Genomic DNA, 15,272 nt, shown 5'->3' with positions numbered 1-15,272 from the left:
GTGCGGCAAATGTCAGGCCACATGGAGAAGATACCCAGCTGCACCGAGACTCCCGGCCTTTGGGTCTCCACACCCTCGTCCCATTGCCTCCATGCCAGCTTCCCAGACCCGTGGTGGGAGCGTGTGTCCCAGAGGTCACGCAGCCTCGGCCTGCAGGGGTCGCCCTACGAGCGCGGTCTGCCCCTCCTCCCCGGCCCCCTCCCCCGGCCCCGCCTTTCTCCCGTTCGGCCCCCGCCCGGCCGGGCCCCTCCAGCCTCAGCTCGCGCAGCCGCCGCCAAAGCCTGGAGAAGTGGAATCGCGCCGCTGCCGCTCCCTGCGCGGGACTCGCGAATCGGCACTGGGCATGCTCAGTCGCCGGAGCCCGTCCTGGTCTTAAGTAGGAAGCTCGAGCGCTGCACCCGCTGCTGATCCAGGCGCTCGGGGGAGGGCGAGACTGGAGCAGAGCTGCCGGGCTCGGAGCCGAAGTGAACGCCGCGCGCACTGCCGGTGAGCCTCGCTTTCTTCCTCGCCTTTGCCCGGGATTCCTGGGCGGCGCGGGCTTGCTGGGGAGAGACCCGGGCAGCGGCAGGGCAGCGGCGTGCGGCGAGTGGCCGCGCGTAGCCCCGGCGGCTGTGCAGCCACTGCCGCCTGCCCAGCTGCAGCCACAGCTGCAGCAGCTACCGCCGCATCTGCAGAAGGCGTCCGCTGCGGAGCCCCGTGCGCCCTGCGCCCGTTCCGCAGGGCCGGGTGGCACGGCGTCTGCGGGCTCACTCCCTGACTTCCATCCCTCCTGTTTCCCGGCGTCTTCTTTCCCTCGGCAGCCTGGGCTTGGCAGGGCCTGGGGCGGGGGAGACAGGGCTGGAGGGGGTGCACCCGGACCGGGGCTGCGGGGTAAAAGAGAGGGTGGGCGCCGGCGGGGAAGAGCGCACACCCCCTTGTCCTGGCACCGGCCTCTGCTGTGCGGCTGGGCTCTTCCTCCCCGAGCGGCAGCGCGCGCCTGCCGGGGACTTGGAGAAGGCGCTGGCTCCTCCGGGGTTTAGAGACTAGCCGCTGCAAGATCAAAGGGGGAAAAGTTCAATTTCCCCCTCGGAGGCAGAGAGCGTTTTAGCTAGAAAATGGCTGTGCGAAGGGGACCGAGTCAGGGAAGCTGGCCACTGGGTCCCGAAAGCCCCTCCGCTGCTCGCCGGGCAGAATGGAGGGTTGAAGACTAGAAATGACATTTGTGCCATGAAAATATTACTGGACGGACGGAGGGGTGTGGAGTCCCATAGAAACAATAAAGGTCGGTGAAGAGATCTAGAACTGATATCAGGGGCGAAGGGCCAAGGGAACGTAGAGCTTGGGGAAAACAAAATTGGCGAAATTAGATTTAGAGTGGTGGCCGATTTGTAGTCAAGTTCTGCGCAGTTTAGAGCCACAACTGTCACAAACGTTTTTGGATGGCTGGGGTATTGAGAGGTGTGGGGGGCAAAAATCGAGAAGGCCAGTGTTGGGCGCTCCGACGAGACTGCTCTCTGAAGGCAGTTTTGTCTGAGTCCCTCAGTCACTGGCTTTACATTGCGCCCGAAGACTTGGATGAAATACAGCGTTGTCATAAAATGATGCCAACAGTGGTGTTTGAATTCCAAGAAATGAGGAAACTTTGAGATTGGCATTAGTTTGTCATTTGTTTTAATGTTTCACTGATTTAAAAAACAAACAGTAGCATCCTGATCTGTTGTTCTGGATCTGGGCCTCTTAAATCTTTGATTTTCTTTTTCCTTGTCATGGATTTGTATTTCCAATCTCGTCCTCAATAGCCATGATAATTAGAAGTATTTGAATTGGTGGTGGTGGCCTTTGAGGAGCAGACAGAATCCTTAAAGGGGAATTTCTGTATAACTTCGGAGGCAGCTTTGTTGTGTTTCCAGTTTATAGCTTGAAAGCAACATTTGTTCAACAATTGTTTATGGTAACTTGTGGACTCCTGGAAATGGTACTGTTTCAAAAGAATGGCATTTGTCAAGAGGATGAGGAACGGTCCACACTGGGGGAAACTCAGAGTGAACACAGGTGGCAGTAGAATACAGTGGGCTGGTAGTCAGAACACCAGGGGAGAAACAGATGCAAGATTTCTAGTTCTCCGCTTCTGTATAAGCTTATTGTGTGGCCCCCCAAAATTACTTAGGGTCTTCATAAACTGGCGATGTCTCTAGGTATTTGCGCAGAACTTTAGAGAAAGGTCTCTAAGGTCGAGATCCTTTTTCAGAGAAGGTGTTTATGTTATAGCTTTATTGTCTTTTCCAATGATGCTTTTAACTAAATAATTCACCCCCAAAGAGCCAGCACCATTCAGCACTTTCTGAAACTTATATAAAGTGGTAGTGGAAAAGCTCCGTGAGTTGGAGTGTAAAAGACTGGTGTTTCACACTTACATGAGTAATATGAATACTGACTACAAAATTATTTAGGAAGAGTCTACTAAAATATTGCAGGAGTCCACCTGTACAAAGATAAAAGACTTAAATACTGTTACTCTTTTTATGTCATGTTACATCTTTCTGATGACTGTTTTCTTTTCCTTCCACCAGAGAAACAACAATAAACATTGAATTATTTTTTTTCTGTTACAGTAGGAGTTAGATTTGCCATAGTATTAGAACTGTGTTATATTGACTATGCTGATTTCAGGATATCTAAATCTGTCTTTTAAGAAAAATGGAATGTTGTCTCTCTATGCCTTTTTCAGTTGCACTTTTAAAATAGATGGTACCCCAGTGATATACCACTTAAAGTTTTCCTGGCATGTAGGACAGACTTTTAGGGAAGTATTCTCAGAAGGGATTACTGTTTATGTGGATGATACTTATTTTCCTACCCTGGTTTAAGGAAACTAGCATTTCTCAAACACTATGTGTCAAGTCTGAAATTAAGCTCCTTACATATATTATATGTTAGCATCTTTCACATAAATGTCAGCTTCCTAAGAAAACCCCTCTGAGGAGGTGGACAGTCCTTGGATTGCATAGCAAAAGAACTTTAACTTTTTATCTCACATGACAATATTTTCTGCTGGTTTTATTATTATTCAATAAGCATTCTCTTGTAAACCATTTTTGATTTGTTATTTAGAATTAGGTTGATTGGAACAGCATGTCTTCAAAGTGATTTGAATGTTTTAAAGAAGCTTCCATCCATATTTAGAAACTGTTCGTGTTCATTTATATTCAACAGTGTTGTACTACCAACAAATAAATATAAGGAAGATAAACCCAGATTACCCATTTTACTTTTAATGTGTTGTTAGTACATATTCTGCATGTTGACATGTGTTGATGGCCAATAAATTGAAAGTTTTTTTTCAGAGGCAGGGTGACAGACTCTCCATAATAAAGCATCTGGTGGGATTTGGTGGCAAGACCATCAACCGGGAACTCCCAAGACTTGCCTGCTGGCCAGGATCTTCCACTACTTTAATTTACTGTGTGATGTTGGCAAAGTCAGTTTATTTCTCTGGGCCTGAGTTTTCCCATCTGTAAAATGAGACACTGTTATAGAATTCAACCTCTGGGTTCTTCTTGTCCCCTTGAGGAGGTCTATGATACAGCAGAGGGGACCTCAATAGAGCATTAGATGAAGCTGATTTTGTATTTTACTAAGTCTGGTCTGTCTTGCTTATTTGAATGCCCTATTTTTTTGGGCCCATTCCTACTTCTCTTAGTTTTTGTTTGTCAAAAAATGGTTAACATAAAATTAACTCTCTGTGGCCCTGCCAAGTCTAGGTAGAGATAAGGTAATGACTGGATTTGGGTCAAGAGCATTAGATCCTGGAAACTGTTTTATAGCATCTCCTGAGGAGAGACTGTGCTCTTGGGCACACAGATGACCCGAGAAAGAAACCTGTGCAAGGGCTGCAGAAGAGGGTGTCCGGTGCCTTGGCTGCTAGGCTTTCCTATGTGAAGTTTTGGCAAGCCTTTCCCATGTCCCTGGCCTCTCTCTTCAGCCCGTAGTCTCTGGAATAAAGTTATCATTATCATTTCATGTTAGTGCCCTTGCTGAACTGGCTGGGTGCCTGTGGTCAGCTGTTGCGGTGGCAGGAGTGACGGCCATCGGGACGTGCCTGCTGCTCATCGTTGGAAAGATCATGAACTTTTTTTTTTTGGCAAATTATGACAGTGGGGCAGAGAGCAAAGGAAACCAATCCATTTGGTGTTTGTAGCATACTTTGTGTTTGAGGTGCTCACAAAACAGCCTCTTTAGCCTTTAAGTGAGGCAGGTGAGGAGAAGGCAGAGTTGTAATCTTCTTTTAAATAATTGATAATTAACAGATGTGAGTCTAGTGCTTCTCTGATCATAACCAGGCTCCAGGGTTGCTGGGCCTCTGGTAGGAGTGGGGCAGTAACTCTAGACATGAGATGAGAGCTGTGAGGGGTAGAGGCATAGAAGGTAGAAAGTCATGTTATCATGACATGACAGAAGTAAGAAGCCTGGATCAGTTTAAAGGTATTAGAGGCCTTTGGGTATAGGAGACATTCCCTTTCTGCATAATCTTATTTTCATAATATTTGAATCTTAACTTGTTTTCAGAGGACTGAAGAAATACCAGGACAGGCATTAACTTTTATCATCAGGAAAAAGTCCCAGTGTATTTGTGGGTATATAAAATGTACAAATTCATAAGGACAAACATGGAAAGAGAATATGCAAAAAAATGAATGGTATGGAATTATCAATTAAGGTTTTCCTTTATTGTTTATTAATGATTTGACAGTAGTTATAAATGAAGTGAACCATTCTATCCTTTGCCTCTTGTGGAAATTTTGCAAAATTTTGTCTCCAAGGTAAGTACTGAGGTTTTGCAAGTGTAACTCTACTGAGAAGTATGCTTCAGGAATGCTTGGAGTGGAGGAAGAGTGGTTTTGTTTTTTCCTTTTGCATTTGAGAAAGAATGCAGTTTGGGAACTCAGCTAGGAGAAGTGTTCATTTAGGAGGATGAGGTTGGAGAGAACTTGCAGGGAGCTCCAGAGAGTGAAGGGAAATGCTGTTGTTGAAGAAGGAAGGCTTGGCATGATGGGTGGGATGGGCTGTAGCATTTCCAAAATTGCTGCCCTAAAATCAGAGCTTAGTTTCCACACAACTTAAAAGTACCTGAGTGTCTACTAAATGCAAAGTTCAGTGCTGGGTCCATGGGCTGTTGTCTACTGGTGAAATTTTTGCTGCCCTCCTCAAGATGACCATGACAATGGCGTGAATATTTCAAATGTGTTCAAATTAGAAGATGTGTCCTTTTCCCTGACATTATACCCTTGTAAGATTTCTTTTATGAATTGATGGGAATATTTTTTATTTGGCAGCTTAATGGTCCATGAAGTTGATAAGTCTGGGAATGCAGGCCTGCGAAGCAGAGAGCCTTGCTCCTGGGATCAAGTGAGGAATGGAGGCCAGGCCAAACTGGAGCTTGTGGGTGTGCTGATGGGACCTCTGGGCCTTCCAGGAATGTAGAGTCACTGGTACAGACCCAAGGTTCTAGCAGCTGATTTTGAAAGAAGCTAATTTTGAAAGTGCTCTGGGAACCAGAATATTTTTGAATTATAGCCCAAGAATGACAAGGGAAGTGCCAAGGGGAAAGATGAGTGTCTGGGAGCGTAGAAAGGACAAGTGATTGAATGTGAATTTTAGCAGACAAGGCTCAAAACGACAGATCTTTGTGTTTGTGTTTTTGTATGCAGGCCTCTTTCTGCCAAAATAACACTATTTTAGCAGCTTGGGGTTGGTGATTCTAGGAAATGCTGATGGAATCAAAGCCATAGAACCAGGAGTTGTTCGATAGCCAGCTTGATTTGCACCTCAGCAGTATCATGCCCTCCTGGACAAGCCTTGATGAACTGGTAGAGGAAGCTTAAGAATAATTTGCTCATGGAATTGCAAAACTCAATTATTTCCTGAGTTTTAAATAGTAGCTTAAGAAAATAATGTGTTTTCAGGTAATACTTCAAGACTCTGTGCTTAGTGATGTCTCATCTCACTGGTCATAATAATGTATCATTAATACCACTTTGAAGCTCTTATTTTGTGCCAAGAGTTTTATAGCTGTTATCCTATTTAATTTTACAGAACACTGTAATGCTGTTCCCATTTTAGAGATAAGGGAACTGAGTCCTTTCCCTAAAGGCTGCCCAATGAATAATGATACTTGCCCTAGAACTGTAGTCAGTACAGAGGAGTCCATGGATTGCTGAAGGACAGGATGAAGAAATGACATTTGTTAATTAAGGGTCATCTGTGTAACGGGTGTTGTACATTTAGCCCGTTGGAGTACCTCCTTATTTCCTCTTTTATGGGTGAGGAAGCAAAGGCTGGGAAAAGGTAAAGGACTTGCCCTGTCCTGAAACAAAGCCTGTGTTGATCTTTCCAGTACACCATGAAACCTTCCTAAATTCAGCATTTGGGGAAAAGGTGAAAGTTTCACCTTTCATCCACTTCCAAAACGGATGTTAACCAAAATCTGCATATTTAGTGGTGGAACTATTTCCTCCAAATTATGGCCCCAATGTGCATTTCTTTCACTCAACACAAATGAGTAGTAGGAAAATCCAAATGTAATTTCTAAATATGTCTGAAACTAGGGGTTGCTGTGTTGAATCTGAGCAGAGTCGTCTAGAATGTTTCCATTGTAAATAAAATACACCAAAGTCTGATTAGTTGGCGTGTGCCAATCATGAGGCAAAGCTGGGATAACAGAGGCTTCTTGTGACTGGAAAAAGGCAAGGTAAGGATTTCAGAGCTTCTCCATCAGCCCTGTGGCTGACTGGCGACTTCTGGCTGCTAGAGTGGTGGGTCTGGAGAGAGGACCCCAGTGCCCCAGATGATGGTGCTCTTGGGTGCTGATTCTGTTCTTACCTTCTGATCTTCATTTGGTTTCCCAAGTAGACTTTTGTCCTGGGCACGAGTCAGTGAACCTGCCATACTGAGTATTGCAATTTGCTGGGAAGTGTTTTTTGTCAGTAGAGGCAAGTAAGTTAGAATGTCTTTAATGTGAGTTTGGTTTTTTGAGTTGATTCATTCTTGAGTGAACTAATGCAATTAAATTTCTGAACATAATTGAGGAATGGTCTGGACTCACTGTGAACTTGGGGTTACAGATACTTCAGAAAGCACTGATTCAACCTCAGATTCTAATAATGATCTGAGCAGAAATTCTTATCCTCCCCAGTAACCATGTTATATTTATTTATACCTTTTCCAGATCACTAGTGAAGACAGATAGGCATTCATTTGGTGGCACCCAGAAACCTCAACTTGATTTGCTCATACCTTTGTTCAGCAAATATTTATTGAGCATGTACTTTGTGCCAGGCACTGTGCAAAGTTCAGGAAGACAGAGAGGAAGGAACCAGAGCATTGGTTATAAGGTGCTGTAGTAGAGGCATGTGTGTGAGGTTCTCAGGGAGTAGGGAGAAGGAGGGCTGTCCTCGCTCCACTGGAGTAGGGGGGGTCTCACGTAATAGGAGCCATGGCAGGGGACTCCTAGTATAAAACCCCACCACAGAAAGCCCTTCAGCCGTCTCCTTTTCCACTTTTCCTTCACCCAAGAGAACTATTGTAGCCTGTTTCTTCTACCCAACCCCAAGGATTTGTCTCTCCTTCTATAAGGAAACCTAGGGATTTGCCTTTCAAATCTCTGTAGTATTGGTTTGCAAAAGGGGCAGTTTTGTGCTCCAGGGGCCGTTTGGCAATATCTGGAGACATTTTTGATTGTCATGACCATGGAATGAGGACTACTGGCCTCAGCGGGCAGAGGCCAGGGATGCTGGTAAACATTCTGCAGTGCGTGCACAGGGCAGCCCTGTGGGAAGGTAGTAGGGATTTGGTGGTTAAGGGCCAGACTCTTAGGGTTCCAGTATTGCTCTGCAATTAATCATCATGCACTTCAGAGAACAGAATTACACCTGGCCAACAGAATTCACAGTGCCTCAGTTTCCTCATCTGTAAATAGAAATGCGAATGGTGCTTATACGATATGGTTGTTAGGAGGATTTCCTGCTTTAATACATGGTGGTGAACAGTTGTTGGCATGAAGTAAGACTGTAACAGTTATTATTACTTTTAGTTTTAAGCAAAAACTTTAACTGTTGGCTCTAAAACGCTCATGCTGAGAGAATCCAGGGCAGCTGGGTTCATTACCCCACCTCTCAGTATGCTTTGGTGGAAGAATTGGCCATTGTTTTTGTTTCTCTGGTTCCTTTTTGTTCATGTATTTTATTTCCACTGTCTTCACGTCTTGATTCTAGGACTTTCAATAGCTTTGCCTTTCATCCTTTTTTCCCAGGGACCCAAATTTATGCCCTTAATGAACCTTCCCCAGAGGGCTCTGAGAAATATATTTATGATTTTCCTTAGCTCTGTCTATTTTGGGAATGGTGAGAAAATGGGAAGCAGGTCAGGGGCGATGTTGCCTTACTTCCTGATTATCATAGCTCTTTTCTCTATGAAATTCTGTGCAGGATTGAGAGGCAGGTGGTAGTGCCTGCTTAGTAACTCTTCCTTCTACGCCCACCAGCTCTGCCCCCAAGTTAGGTGCCTGCTGCTTCCAAAATACCCTGTAACTGGGTCGCAACATTATCTGCCTGCTTGGAATCATTTCTAAAAATCAAAGCAAAGACACAGACTATGTCCCTGGGATCTGAAATGTCTGTGTCCTCTACTAAGAGGCTTTGCAGAGTTGTCCTGGAAACAAAAGAAAGCAGACTTGTTATCTCAATTAGGTGGCAGAATCTCCATGGCCTAGAAGCATGTCTTTCTTTCATTTGCACAAGTGCTCAAACCATGGTCCTTTCTAACTTTCCATAGGAACATGAGCTCGTGGATTTCACTCAACAGATCAGAGTTACTGTTGGATTTTTGTAACGTAATTAATTGACTTGTAAAGATTTTCATTCAATGTTTTGAATGGTATCAACAGGCTAGAAAGAAATTAAGGTCAGTAGCTACAAGCTTCCTAATTCCTCCCCCACGACATGGTCATCTCTCCCCTGAATGAGAGGAGTGGCCTCTCAGTGGCCTCCTGGCTTGTCCAGCTCCATTCATTCAGTTTGGCTTCCCAAGCGCTGGGTGCTGTTCCAAATGCTGCATGTGGAAACTGACCAGAATGGAGACTGACCAGGAAGCTCACTGCCTCTGTCTGTGGGAAGCTTTCAGTCTAGAGGGAAAGACTGACAGCAAGAGAACTATGATAAAATGGGATGGGTGCTACCAGGGACAGAACTCAGTGCTTCCTAGATCGGCACCTGCCCTGGTTGGGCTTTGGGGGGGTGTCAGGCAAGGCTTCCCAGGGGAGGGATGTTCAGCCTCCCACACTGTGCTGGCACCGCCATTTCTGCAACTGCGTAAGGTGCCTCTGATTCCCATTCCTGGAGCCTGTTCTGATAGAGTGCCTCTGCTTTCCTTCCCACACTTGCCTCTCACCTAGGAGTATGCAACTGCCTTCTCCAACCTCTGTTTATTCTCTACACTCCCTCTGAGAGGTTCATCTGAAATCTTCAAGTCTCAGCATGTCCATCCCAATTCTTCAGGGGCTCCTCGCGGCCTTCAGGATGAAGTCCCAGGTCCTCGGTGCTGCACCTGACCCCCTTCATGATCTGCCCTGTCTCCATCTCACTCTCTGAGCTTAAGTCACACTCTTCTTACAACATGCCAGGTTTTCCCTGGTCCTGGGGCTTGTATCCTCTGTTTCCATTGCCTGCCACCATCCTTCCCTGTGTGTCTGTTCTGTATCTGCTTGACTTTTGCTCCTCCTTCAGGAAGTTCCTTAGTCATCATCCACCTCAGTGTGCATCCGAATGACCTGAGGGCTTGTTAAACTCACATTGCTGGCCCCGCCTCCAGAATTTCTTGTTCTGTAGGTGTGTGGTGTGGCCTGATGAAAGTTTGCATTTCTAACAGCTTCCCTGGTGATGCTGAAGCTGCTGGTCTGGGGACCACACTTGAAAAATCTGTGGGGTTACGTGATCAGCTAGGACATGGCGACTGGTTCTTACTCCTCCTGGTGCTCCTCACCCGCCACCTACCTCAAGCCCTTGTCACACTGTGTCACAGCTATTTGCTCCCCTAACTGCTCTTCCAGCATAAACCCCTCAGGGGGGGGGGCACTGTTGAAGGTGTTCTTCATCTTTCTGTACCCAGTGCTTAGAAGTCCTGGGTGCTCAATAAGCATCTGTCAAAGAATGACTATGTGACTGAGAAAGAGCTTTATCATTGGAGGCTTCAATAAATATGCCCTAGAACATTTTCAGCAGCTGGTTTTTCTGAAAGTTTATCCCCAGTTGTGATGGTAGAGGCTTATAACATGATGTTATTAAAACCATGAGTTTGGTTAACATAAGAGCCAGTTAACTTTGTGGTTTTGCGTTCAAATTCTAGAGAGGTTCAGGGGAGAAGCTCACTTTAAAACTGTTATTGTTTCTGGAATGACTAAAAATAGTAGTTTTCTTCGTGGCTCAGCATGAAGATATCTGCCCAACGGACATGCAGATGTCATTTAATTTAGCAACCATAGCATAAGTGTGGCCTCTTTATTGGAAATAATGAATCATTGAACTGAAATTAAATGTAACCAGATGTTTAAGTAAACATTTCTCCAAGCCAGAGAGAGGAATAGCTAGAATACTTCATTTACTTATTCATTCATTCTGCAAATGTTTATTGAGCACCTACTATGTGCTGTGGCCACAGTGGTATGACAATGAATACATTTTCTACTTTTCTTGGTGAGAGGTACTATGGAGAAAATAGAGATAGGTGATGTGATGCAAAGTGCCCTGTGGGCTCCTCTAGATCAAGTTGTCTGTGTAGGTGACCGTGAAACTGTGTCCTGAGTGACAGTAAGTGATGGCATGTCAGGATCACGACAAAGAGAGGAGCAGTTTGAGGCCAGGAGAATGGTACAGAGGGCCTCACTTTAAAACATCTCTTCAAGGAACCCTAATGCCCCTAAAGTCTTGAAGGCAGAATTGATATCACCCTACTATTGTGCTTGCTTATCTAGGCCTCCACTCTAACCTTGCCTCCCAAAGTGTGTTTATTGAAATCTGAGTGACTGGAAATAAATTGTAAATAAAGGTTTTTGCCATTAAGCTCAGAAAATTGCATATACTTTCTCTCTCCATTAGCATATTCAAGCAGCCCTGTTAAAAAGAAATTTAACTTCACTTAATCCCTCATTTACACAACCTCCTCTGAGCTGGTGTTTCTTGGTGTTTACCTTGGACGACCAGCTCTAAAGGCACTCCTTTGTGTCCACCTAAAGGCTGTTCCATGTAGTGCAGACTTCTGTTCTCCACCTTCCACTCTCCCTTCAGTGACTTTCTGATGGTTGAAGAGAACCGTGAGATCTTTGGCAGAGACAGGGTTTCTTATGTTAGTTTTCCTCGTGTCTTATGCCCAGTTATCAGCCCCACTGATGCGGGTCCAGGGATAAATGGCATTTAGAGTCTGAGGGATGGTTGCTCACTTGCCACATGCAGAGAGGAGCTGGCTGTAATGTCATGTGGGATCCAAGCTGTTTCTACACATGCTTTTGCCTCAGTTAATTTAACAGAGTGGTTTTCGATTGAATTGTTCAAATTATGACTTCATTCTATCTCCTTTTGGGTATGTAAACATGACCTTGGATGTAAGCAGCTCCTGAGTGGAAGTAGGGAGAGAGAAGAAGAGGCCTGTTGGGTTTGCTAAAGGGGAGCATTAGTTATGAGAAAAACGAACCAGGATCAGACTTGGTTAACATTGTGCTGAGTTTTTGTAGATATTTTGGAATCTTAATCCCAATTTTTGAAAAGATTGGCTTTTAGATTTCCTTTTGGTTGAGGTACATTTAGTTTTGGTCCTGGAGTCAGAGCAGATGGACTGGGTCTGTCTTTTTGAAAAGCTTCCTTCTCTGATCTTTATGGTTCTAGTTAAGCGCAACAAGCTGGGAATGGAACAAGGTAGGGTAATCTCACTGAAAATTTCCATTTGAGAGAGAGCCCAGGAGAAATCTTTTTGTAGAATAATTTAGAGTTTAAAAGAGCATTTGGCTGTGACGGATGGGCGGAGGCCCCTCCTTAGCTGCAGATTTCTTATGCTTGGGGCAGTTGCCAGAAGGATGCAGTGGGCTTATCTGAGGAGAGGATTAAAGCAGCAACAGCTATACATGGAACAGCCCCAGAAAAGAAACAGTCCACTCAGGGACAGAACTGGGGGTGGAATGATAATAAGAATTAGGAGTCCCTGGAGGTCCCTTCTAGTTCCAGGAATTTGGGATGATTGGGCCTTTTGGGTCCCCCTTGTTGGGGTACTTTGTTTTCATGGCCTTGATGCTCTCCCAAAATGAAAAGAAATTTAGTATGAATGGTGGATGTGTTGGATACCATTACCGTGGACAGGATGTCCATGTCCTCGATCATCTAGTATTCCAAAATTCAAGGTGAAAGAACTATATTCAAATTACATGTATTCCAATGATTTGAGCAGAAAAATGTATGAGCAGGGGTACAAAAAAGTGACACTCATATTACTCAGAATGAGATTTAACATTTGGGTCAGTGTCGTTTTTTAAAAACGTCTTTTCCCCAGGACTTCAGGTTATTTCTACTAAAATAAGTAAAGTCTTGCATTTCATCAACTTATGTATAATTGTCCCCCAATCAAAGTAATCTGTTGACTTGAGTCTTATTTCAGCTGAAATCATTTTCCTTTACTGGTACTAGATCCTCTGTTATATATATTTACAAGATGCAAGTAGAAATAAGAAACAGAAATAAGACTTGGAGTTTCATTGCATTTTATTCCCCCCTACCCCATACTGAGAACATGTGGACTGCAAGAAAAACCAATAAAAGAAAAATGGTGAGAATGTTGATTTGTGGCACTATTATCTTTATTTCCTGTGAAGAAAACAGGATTTTCATTAGATGCGGTTGTGCTGTTTCCCACTGAGAAGGATAATAGGGAGATGGATGGTCACATTCAGAGCTTATGTACATTTTTGCTTAACATTTAAATGATTTTAATATGAGCACTTGTGAAGATTTGCCTTCTTCCTGCAGCACCATTTATTACACAATGTGGTACTATCTTGCCAAGATCAATTTCCTTTATATCAAGTGAAACTTAGGCAGTTTTAACTTAAATTTACTACAGGAGAGCTTGGTGGATACAAGTTGTCACAAAAGCACATTTATTTTTCCTAAGCATTGACCTTGAAAGTTAATTCTTGAAATGCTTGGAGATACATAATTTTGATAGATGGTTAAGTTAAAGAAGGAGGACACTCAATGTGATGTAATTATAAAAATTTCATTTGCATGAAGCAAAAGATTATGAGAGGAGTAGAAATGAAAATGGACTGATTGTGTGGTGGGATCGTGGATGATTTTGTTGGCTTTCTCCCTCTTCTTCCTCCCCAACCATCTTTAGTGTTTTTCTATCCTTTCAGCAATGAGTAAAAGGAGAAAAAAAAAAATTCTCACGTGTTCATTTTTATTTCCTCTTGAGGATGTGCCTTTCAGGATGTTTCATCAAGGAGACTATCTGGGAACAAAAGGGTACTAGCATTATGCTTAGGGAAATAAGTCAGTCACAAAAGGACACGTATTATATGAATGTATTTAGGACACCTAGAGCTGTCAGACTGACAGGAAGTACAAAGGTGGCTGCCAGGGGCTGGGGGAGGGAGCAATGGGGAGTTACTGTTTAAAGGGTGCAGAGTATCAGCTGGGGCCTATGAGAGTTCTAGACATGGATGGTTGTTGCACAATAATGTGGATGTGCTGAATGCCACTGAATTATACCTGTGAAAAGGTTTACAGTGGTCAGTTTTGTTGTGTATATTTTACTACCATAAAAAAAAAGTTTAACCTGAAAAAACACAAGAAAAAGAGAACTGGTCCCCTATCCTCACCAGCCAAGGACTGTGATCCAAGGAGTCTTGCCTTACTGGCAACTTAATTAATCTGAAGGAAAAATTAATTTTAATCGGACTAAAGCCGCTCAGGGTGTGATCTGACCTCAGTGCAATCTGTTGCTGGGGCTGAAGCAGTGAGAGGTCTGGGGAGGGCCTAGATCCCGGGAGCTGGGGAAGGTGTAGGTACCACTCACCTGAACCTGAAGCCAAGCTCCTGTCTCTTCAAAGGTTTTCTTTTGTGTGAAACTAATAGCTGATCTAGACAAGTTTTAAATTGGGAATTTGGGGTATGCTGTATGTGACGAATGTTTCTGACCGTGTCTGTTACTGACTTCTGCTTGGGGAAAAATTAATCTTCACTGGTATGTTCTCCAAAACTGTGGCACTTTCCTATTCATCCTGTCAAGTGTACCCTCAAAACTAAGCAGCTGGGTCGCCTAACTCCCTTTTGCCTTTTCCATGTTCTAAAGAGACCATAGACTTTAGACGTAGACAGAGCTGAGTTTCAGTTTGGCCCTACCCTGGGATAGATAGGTAGATGTAAGTAGGTACCCTGCCTGAGCCAGTTTCTCCATCTGGAAAGTATCTAGAATGATATGTACCTGGTGGGGAGGGGTTCCTGTGAAGCCATGGCAAGGGCATGATACAGAGTGATCAACAGAAACTTTCTTAGTTTCCTGTTGTTGAAATGGTCAGTAGATAGGCCAGGCATGCTACATTAACTCCACATTGGTTACTGTGCCCAGCAGATGGTCCTTGATCAAAGCTGTCATACTATTTAGGATTAAAATATCAAGAAAGTTCTTTTTAAAAAGGCTGATGGGAGACATTTGTAGTTGGTAGTAGGTTTTCAGTGCTTTATATTCAACTTCGTCCTCTTGGTTTTTGTTATCTCCCCCCTGTCGTTTACTTTCTGCAGGAAGTGCAGACGAGAATCCCTCAGTATGTTTGATGATGCCTCTTACAGTTGGATAGGCTTGAAAGACTTACGGATTGGGATTTGATCCGGCGTCAGGCTCTTTCAATGCAATGTCCCTAACCTGTAGGAGGACCCTGCAGAAATGACAAGGGTTAGTGTATATTGAGCACTTACTGTGAGACAGCAGCCGCTGTGACGCGTGCCTTATAGGGAGGGTGTCATTTGGCACCACTCATCTCTGAGGGCTGCTGTAATTATCCTCCAGTACAGGTGGGAAGCTGAGGCTCACCAAAGGTGTCCAAGGGCACACAGCCACAGCAGATGACAGGACTGGGCTGAAAGTAGACTCTGAGGACAGACCTTGGCCTTGGGAAAGGCATTTGGTAAATGTGAATGCTGCCATGTGTGCGTACATGAGCATACACACACACTCTCTTAAATTAACATTTCTCTAAG

At 44.4% G+C, this 15,272-nt stretch overlaps 1 protein-coding gene across 7 annotated transcripts in view; it reads left to right on the top strand.

The window, feature by feature from the left end:
- Positions 1-335: 335 nt before the first annotated feature.
- Positions 336-15,272, top strand: part of APBB2 (amyloid beta precursor protein binding family B member 2) — a 395,114-nt gene continuing 380,177 nt past the window's right edge. For 6 of the 7 annotated variants that reach the window (XM_057502175.1, XM_057502176.1, XM_036908553.2 and 3 more), the window contains exon 1: positions 336-486. The gene's annotated coding sequence lies outside the window, so the exon portion shown is untranslated. Of the gene's footprint in view, positions 487-1,242; positions 1,262-15,272 lie in introns of those variants that run through there. The other variant, XM_057502174.1, reaches the window with a different exon arrangement.

This window comes from Manis pentadactyla, chromosome 5 (genome assembly GCF_030020395.1).
Source record: "Manis pentadactyla isolate mManPen7 chromosome 5, mManPen7.hap1, whole genome shotgun sequence".
NCBI lineage: Eukaryota > Metazoa > Chordata > Mammalia > Pholidota > Manidae > Manis > Manis pentadactyla.
This window is presented reverse-complemented; position numbering and strand designations above follow the sequence as displayed.